The sequence below is a fragment of the Coregonus clupeaformis genome, chromosome 20 (genome assembly GCF_020615455.1).
Source record: "Coregonus clupeaformis isolate EN_2021a chromosome 20, ASM2061545v1, whole genome shotgun sequence".
Classification (NCBI taxonomy): domain Eukaryota; kingdom Metazoa; phylum Chordata; class Actinopteri; order Salmoniformes; family Salmonidae; genus Coregonus; species Coregonus clupeaformis.
In genome coordinates this window covers 36297674-36306057 of record NC_059211.1, presented here as the reverse complement: position 1 = coordinate 36306057, position 8384 = coordinate 36297674, and the positions used below count along the sequence as shown (strand labels likewise).

Here is an 8384-nt window from a genome sequence, read left to right as displayed (position 1 = left end):
TGGCCTCATCGGTGGAATGTTTTTAAAAAATTTATAATTTCATAATTAATAAATTTTTTCTTCTTTTTTTACCACCTGAAAGTCCAGTGTTTCTATGTCAAATGGTTTTGTTTTATTTCAGTCTTCTGTGATGTATATAAAAGTGATGTATATAAAGTGTAAATATTGGGATGCAAACTCAAAATGTAATACATTTCAACTCTATATCTGACATGGTACAGGGGTCTTCTTTTTGTTTGTGTGTGAGGTGTATACTTTTGTTTCAAAGTAGATTTGTTTAAGACTACCAAGAAACACTCTGTGTGACCCTGATTTAGCCCACTGCAGTTAAAGGTTTAACACAAAACTTTGTGACAAAACTATCGGTAGAGTTGAAAATGCGACGGAAACACATTCGATTTTTTATTAGGTCCTTGAAAAAGTACATTTTGTGTGCACAATGTCATCACGCACTGATTTTTATCCACAACAAGTCCGTTTGGTGGAAACACACCACTTGTGTGAAAATCACTTTGTGTAGCCGTTAGCGATGATGCTAATGTAATGACAACCGTCTTCTGGTAGCTGGAAAGGCTTCCCCAAAAGCCTTCTCAAAAACCTATGGCTACCTGGCAGAATGACATCATGAATCCAGTGGCCATTTTTTTTTTGCATACTACAATCGCATGAGCTCTACAGAAACATTGCTAACCAAACAATGGTCTCTGGCTGGTGCACAGTTGAATTGAAGTTTTTTTTTTTCTCCCAGACTTCAAAAGCTGTCTTCTGATGTGGTTTAAGCATTGTTGTGGACTTTAGAGAATCCTATTTTATTGTTATTCTATTTTAAAAAGTGTGATTTTGAGAGTGAAAACCTGAAGAAGAAAAAAAACGGGGGAAAAACAGACACCTGGAAAAACAAAGTGGTGAAAACGGAATTTGGGAGAAAAAAAAACTCAAACTGATTTTATAGGGCCCTGCAACATGTGTTGTTACTACTTACTGCTTGTGTTTTGATCCCTGTAGTCAGGAGGGCCTTTGTGGGAACCACCTGGTGTTGTGTGTTTTCCCTGTTTCTGAACTGTTCACAGCTGTGTGTGTGTGTGTGTGTGTGTGTGTGTGTGTGTGTGTGTGTGTGTGTGTGTGTGTGTGTGTGTGTGTGTCCCCTGGTTCTTTCTGAACCGTGGTTCTCACTTTAAGGGTGAGGTGGAGGTAATGACAGGCACATGAACTACAGAGAGGAGGGGCCATGGTAACTCCGCTCCACACAGCTTACAGCTACTGCCGCGTTCAAAACCACTGGGAACTCTGAAAAATACGAGGTCAAATCATGGTGTCAGTGATCTTCAGGTCGGAAAATCGGAGCACTACAAAGAGGCCCGAGTTCCCGAGTTGGAATTCCGAGTTGGATGACTGTTCAAATTGATTTTTTCCATTCGGGAGCACTTTTTTTTTTTCAGAGTTCGCAGCTCTTTTCAACGCGCCATAACTCTGCTCTGACTTTACATTCCACACACAGTTGTGTCATCAAAACGTTAAGACAAACAGTTCACAAATGAAAGAGAGAGAGAGAGTTTGTGTCTGTGTGTGTTTGCGTGCTCGCATGCATGTGCTCTGTATTCACCCCAGAGTATGTCCGACCCCCCATTTTAAGAACCGGCAGGGCCCAAGCACCACCACCAAAAACACCACTTCCATCTTTTTAGGAGATTTCCAAGGTTACAACCAGTGTGGGAACCAATTATAGCTATGATTAATTCTCCATCAGTTTCAATTTGAATGGCTGGGAGCCAATTAAACAAGCGCTTGACTGAATCAGCCCCGGGAACCTCCCAAGCAGGAACTAAAATGAATTCAGCCCGGGGCAGGAGGGCAGGGGGAGGGGAATTGAGTGGGCACCAGGGTTAAGAAAAAAAAGGGGGAAATGATGTGATCCTGGTAACTGTGTGCTGCTGTAGAGGCAGACTGGCCCTGCTAAATATTGTTCCTAACCTTATATCCAACGAGGCTGCCTTGTTGAGTGGGTTGTTGTTTTTATTGTGGTGACCTTGTGGCTGCTTTCCATTCTCAAAGTTTGTCAGACAAGCTATATAATTATTTTTTGAAATGTCATACCATTGTACAATAAGTGTTTACCATAAGGTTTGTTGAGAAAAAATGTCCCCTAATAAGCCATTTTTTCAAGCAACGTGGGCAAAATAAACACAGTATAACATTTCCATGTGTCGGAGTGCAACAGTATGTGTATACAATGTGTGTGTTTGTTCATGCATGTTTGTGTGTGTGTGTGTTTGTGTGTGTGACGCATACAAAGATGTTGGTTACAATTTGGTGTTTTGAGAAATATATATCTTTTCAAAGCCATTATCTTTTTGATTTGGTTGTTTTATTAGAGTTTTTCAACCTCCAATGGGAACAATGTTCTCCAGTGTGTATCAGTAGTATCACTAGTACCAGTAGTATCACTAGTACCAGTAGTATCAGTAGTACCAGTAGTACCAGTAGTGTCAGTAGTACCAGTAGTATCAGTAGTACCAGTAGTACCAGTAGTACCAGTAGTATCAGTAGTACCAGTAGTATCAGTAGTATCACTAGTACCAGTAGTATCAGTAGTACCAGTAGTATCAGTAGTACCAGTAGTATCACTAGTACCAGTAGTATCAGTAGTACCAGTAGTACCAGTAGTATCAGTAGTATCAGTAGTACCAGTAATATCAGTAGTACCAGTAGTATCACTAGTATCAGTAGTACCAGTAGTATCAGTAGTATCACTAGTACCAGTAGTATCAGTAGTACCAGTAGTATCAGTAGTACCAGTAGTATCAGTAGTATCACTAGTACCAGTAGTATCAGTAGTACCAGTAGTATCAGTAGTACCAGTAGTATCAGTAGTATCACTAGTACCAGTAGTATCAGTAGTACCAGTAGTACCAGTAGTATCAGTAGTATCAGTAGTACCAGTAGTATCAGTAGTACCAGTAGTACCAGTAGTATCACTAGTATCAGTAGTACCAGTAGTATCAGTAGTATCACTAGTACCAGTAGTATCAGTAGTACCAGTAGTATCAGTAGTACCAGTAGTATCAGTAGTATCACTAGTATCAGTAGTATCAGTAGTATCAGTAGTACCAGTAGTATCAGTAGTACCAGTAGTATCAGTAGTATCACTAGTACCAGTAGTATCAGTAGTACCAGTAGTATCAGCAGTACCAGTAGTATCAGTAGTATCACTAGTACCAGTAGTATCAGTAGTACCAGTAGTATCAGTAGTACCAGTAGTATCAGTAGTATCACTAGTACCAGTAGTATCAGTAGTACCAGTAGTATCAGTAGTATCACTAGTATCAGTAGTATCACTAGTACCAGTAGTATCAGTAGTACCAGTAGTATCAATAGTATCACTAGTACCAGTAGTATCAGTAGTATCACTAGTATAATAGGCAGTAGTATCACTAGTACCAGTAGTATCATTAGTACATGTAGTACCAGTAGTACCACTAGTACCAGTAGTATCACTAGTACCAGTAGTACCAGTAGTATCAGTAGTACCAGTAGTATCAGTAGTACCAGTAGTACCAGTAGTACCAGTAGTATCAGTAGTACCAGTAGTACCAGTAGTACCAGTAGTACCAGTAGTACCAGTAGTATCACTAGTACCAGTAGTATCAGTAGTACCAGTAGTATCAGTAGTATCACTAGTACCAGTAGTATCAGTAGTACCAGTAGTATCAGCAGTACCAGTAGTATCAGTAGTATCACTAGTACCAGTAGTATCACTAGTACCAGTAGTATCAGTAGTACCAGTAGTATCAGTAGTATCACTAGTATCAGTAGTATCACTAGTACCAGTAGTATCAGTAGTACCAGTAGTATCAATAGTATCACTAGTACCAGTAGTATCAGTAGTATCACTAGTATAAGTAGGACCAGTAGTATCACTAGTACCAGTAGTATCATTAGTACATGTAGTACCAGTAGTACCAGTAGTACCAGTAGTATCAGTAGTACCAGTAGTACCAGTAGTATCAGTAGTACCAGTAGTATCAGTAGTACCAGTAGTACCAGTAGTACCAGTAGTACCAGTAGTACCAGTAGTATCAGTAGTACCAGTAGTACCAGTAGTACCAGTAGTACCAGTAGTACCAGTAGTATCACTAGTACCAGTAGTATCAGTAGTACCAGTAGTATCAGTAGTATCACTAGTACCAGTAGTATCAGTAGTACCAGTAGTATCAGCAGTACCAGTAGTATCAGTAGTATCACTAGTACCAGTAGTATCAGTAGTACCAGTAGTATCAGTAGTACCAGTAGTATCAGTAGTATCACTAGTATCAGTAGTATCACTAGTACCAGTAGTATCAGTAGTACCAGTAGTATCAATAGTATCACTAGTACCAGTAGTATCAGTAGTACCAGTAGTATCAGTAGTATCACTAGTATCAGTAGTATCACTAGTATAAGTAGTACCAGTAGTATCACTAGTACCAGTAGTATCACTAGTATCAGTAGTATCACTAGTATAAGTAGTACCAGTAGTATCACTAGTACCAGTAGTATCATTAGTACATGTAGTACCAGTAGTACCAGTAGTACCAGTAGTATCAGTAGTACCAGTAGTACCAGTAGTATCAGTAGTACCAGTAGTATCAGTAGTACCAGTAGTACCAGTAGTACCAGTAGTATCAGTAGTACCAGTAGTACCAGTAGTATCAGTAGTACCAGTAGTACCAGTAGTACCAGTAGTACCAGTAGTTTTAGTAGTATCACTAGTACCAGTAGTATCAGTAGTACCAGTAGTATCAGTAGTATCACTAGTACCAGTAGTATCACTAGTACCAGTAGTATCAGTAGTACCAGTAGTATCAGTAGTACCAGTAGTATCAGTAGTATCACTAGTACCAGTAGTATCAGTAGTACCAGTAGTATCAGTAGTATCACTAGTATCAGTAGTATCACTAGTATAAGTAGTACCAGTAGTATCACTAGTACCAGTAGTATCAGTAGTACCAGTAGTATCAGTAGTACCAGTAGTACCAGTAGTATCAGTAGTACCAGTAGTATCATTAGTACCAGTAGTACCAGTAGTACCAGTAGTATCAGTAGTATCAGTAGTACCAGTAGTATCAGTAGTACCAGTAGTATCAGTAGTACCAGTAGTACCAGTAGTACCAGTAGTATCAGTAGTACCAGTAGTACCAGTAGTATCAGTAGTACCAGTAGTACCAGTAGTACCAGTAGTATCAGTAGTACCAGTAGTACCAGTAGTATCAGTAGTACCAGTAGTACCAGTAGTACCAGTAGTACCAGTAGTATCAGTAGTATCAGTAGTATCACTAGTATCAGTAGTATCAGTAGTATCACTAGTACCAGTAGTATCAGTAGTACCAGTAGTATCAGTAGTACCAGTAGTACCAGTAGTATCAGTAGTACCAGTAGTATCATTAGTACCAGTAGTACCAGTAGTACCAGTAGTATCAGTAGTACCAGTAGTACCAGTATTACCAGTAGTACCAGTAGTACCAGTAGTACCAGTAGTATCAGTAGTACCAGTAGTACCAGTAGTACCAGTAGTGTCAGTAGTATCAGTAGTACCAGTAGTACCAGTAGTGTCAGTAGTGTCAGTAGTACCAGTAGTACCAGTAGTATCAGTAGTACCAGTAGTACCAGTAGTACCAGTAGTATCAGTAGTACCAGTAGTACCAGTAGTATCAGTAGTATCAGTAGTATCAGTAGTACCAGTAGTATCAGTAGTACCAGTAGTATCAGTAGTATCAGTAGTACCAGTAGTACCAGTAGTATCAGTAGTACCAGTAGTACCAGTATTACCAGTAGTACCAGTAGTACCAGTAGTACCAGTAGTATCAGTAGTACCAGTAGTACCAGTAGTACCAGTAGTGTCAGTAGTATCAGTAGTACCAGTAGTACCAGTAGTGTCAGTAGTGTCAGTAGTACCAGTAGTACCAGTAGTATCAGTAGTACCAGTAGTACCAGTAGTACCAGTAGTATCAGTAGTACCAGTAGTACCAGTAGTATCAGTAGTATCAGTAGTATCAGTAGTACCAGTAGTATCAGTAGTACCAGTAGTATCAGTAGTATCAGTAGTACCAGTAGTACCAGTAGTATCAGTAGTACCAGTAGTATCAGTAGTATCAGTAGTACCAGTAGTACCAGTAGTACCAGTAGTACCAGTAGTTAGTGTATAGTGTTTGCAAAATTCCTCTGCAGCAAAAACAGAGGAAGAAACTGCCTGGGTGAAAAATGAGTGAATCTCCTGTCTTCTTTCTCTCTGTGTAAAACGTGACTTTATTATCTGTAGCGGGATCTCACGCCCGTCATGCCTGTAGCGGGACCTGTTACGTGTGTGAGCCAGCCCTATGCTTTTTGCAGTAATTAGTGCGGAATGTGAGCTGTCGACATGCAAAAATCACCCCTACCCCTCCCTCGTTCCCTCCATTCTACCATCACCCCTACCCCTCCCTCGTCCCCTCCATTCTACCATCACCCCTTCCTCGTTCCCTCCATTTTACCATCACCCCTCCCTCGTTCCCTCCATTCTACCATCACCCCTACCCCTCCCTCGTACCCTCCATTCTACCATCACCCCTACCCCTCCCTCGTTCCCTCCATTCTACCATCACCCCTACCCCTTCCTCGTTCGCTCCATTCTACCATCACCCCTCCCTCGTTCCCTCCATTCTACCATCACCCCTACCCCTCCCTCGTTCCCTCCATTCTACCATCACCCCTACCCCTCCCTCGTTCCCTCCATTCTACCATCACCCCTTCCTCGTTCGCTCCATTCTACCATCACCCCTCCCTCGTTCCCTCCATTCTACCATCACCCCTACCCCTCCCTCGTTCCCTCCATTCTACCATCACCCCTACCCCTCTCTCGTTCCCTCCATTCTACCATCACCCCTTCCTCGTTCCCTCCATTTTACCATCACCCCTCCCTCGTTCCCTCCATTCTACCATCACCCCTACCCCTTCCTCGTTCCCTCCATTCTACCATCACCACTTCCTCGTTCCCTCCATTCTACCATCACCCCTTCCTCGTTCGCTCCATTCTACCATCACCCCTCCCTCGTTCCCTCCATTCTACCATCACCCCTACCCCTCCCTCGTTCCCTCCATTCTACCATCACCCCTACCCCTCTCTCGTTCCCTCCATTCTACCATCACCCCTTCCTCGTTCCCTCCATTTTACCATCACCCCTCCCTCGTTCCCTCCATTCTACCATCACCCCTACCCCTTCCTCGTTCCCTCCATTCTACCATCACCCCTTCCTCGTTCCCTCCATTCTACCATCACCCCTACCCCTCCCTCGTTCCCTCCATTCTACCATCACCCCTACCCCTCCCTCGTTCCCTCGTTCCCTCCATTCTACCATCACCCCTACCCCTCTCTCGTTCCCTCCATTCTACCATCACCCCTCCCTCGTTCCCTCCATTCTACCATCACCCCTACCCCTCCCTCGTTCCCTCCATTCTACCATCACCCCTCCCTCGTTCCCTCCATTCTACCATCACCCCTACCCCTTCCTCGTTCCCTCCATTCTACCATCACCACTTCCTCGTTCCCTCCATTCTACCATCACCCCTACCCCTCCCTCGTTCCCTCCATTCTACCATCACCCCTACCCCTCCCTTGTTCCCTCCACCTTAGCCTACTGGAATGCATTCTTTTTCCTCTCCTCTTTTTCCCTCGGCGACTCATGTCAAATCTAGGTCCCTCAGAACAAAATCTTAATAATTAACTCGCAAATTTTAACATGATTGCTTGTGACACACCTACTCTGGTAATTACTGCTTTGAGGCCATTTGCTAATGAAATTAATGCATTCGTTGCCCTAACAAATTAGCATAACTCACACAAATGGGCCACATTTGAGACCGGCTTGGGGAAAAAAGAAACAGAACAAAATAAAACATTCCAACCAGAACAAGCACTAGCATCAACTAAATGCAGTGAAATAAATGGCCAGCCAGCTGAAAGGGGAAACTGCATTATGAGAATTGCAAGGAGTTTTTCAAAGCTATACTTATGTTAATGGTTAAAGGTTCTTAATTGTAAACAGTGAGAGAGAGAGAGAGATAGAGAGAGAGAGAGAGAGAGAGAGAGAGAGAGAGAGAGAGAGAGAGAGAGAGAGAGAGAGAGAGAGAGAGAGAGAGAGAGGGGGAAAGAGAAAGAGAGTGAAAGAGAAAGAGAGGGAGAGAGAGAGAGAGAGAGAGAGAAAGGAAGAGAGAGAAAGAGAGAGAAAGAGACAGAGATGGAGACAGAGAGGGAGAGGGAGAGAAAGAGAAAGAGAAAGAGAGAGACAGAGACAGAGACAGAGAGAGAGAGTGAGATAGAGAGAGAGAGACAGATAGAGAGAGACAGAGACAGAGAGAGAGAGAGAGAGAGA

At 42.6% G+C, this 8384-nt stretch overlaps 1 protein-coding gene across 1 annotated transcript in view; it reads right to left on the bottom strand.

The window, feature by feature from the left end:
• LOC121534151 overlaps positions 1 to 8384 on the bottom strand; it is a 195832-nt gene that overhangs the window by 125921 nt on the left and 61527 nt on the right. The window lies entirely within an intron of this gene.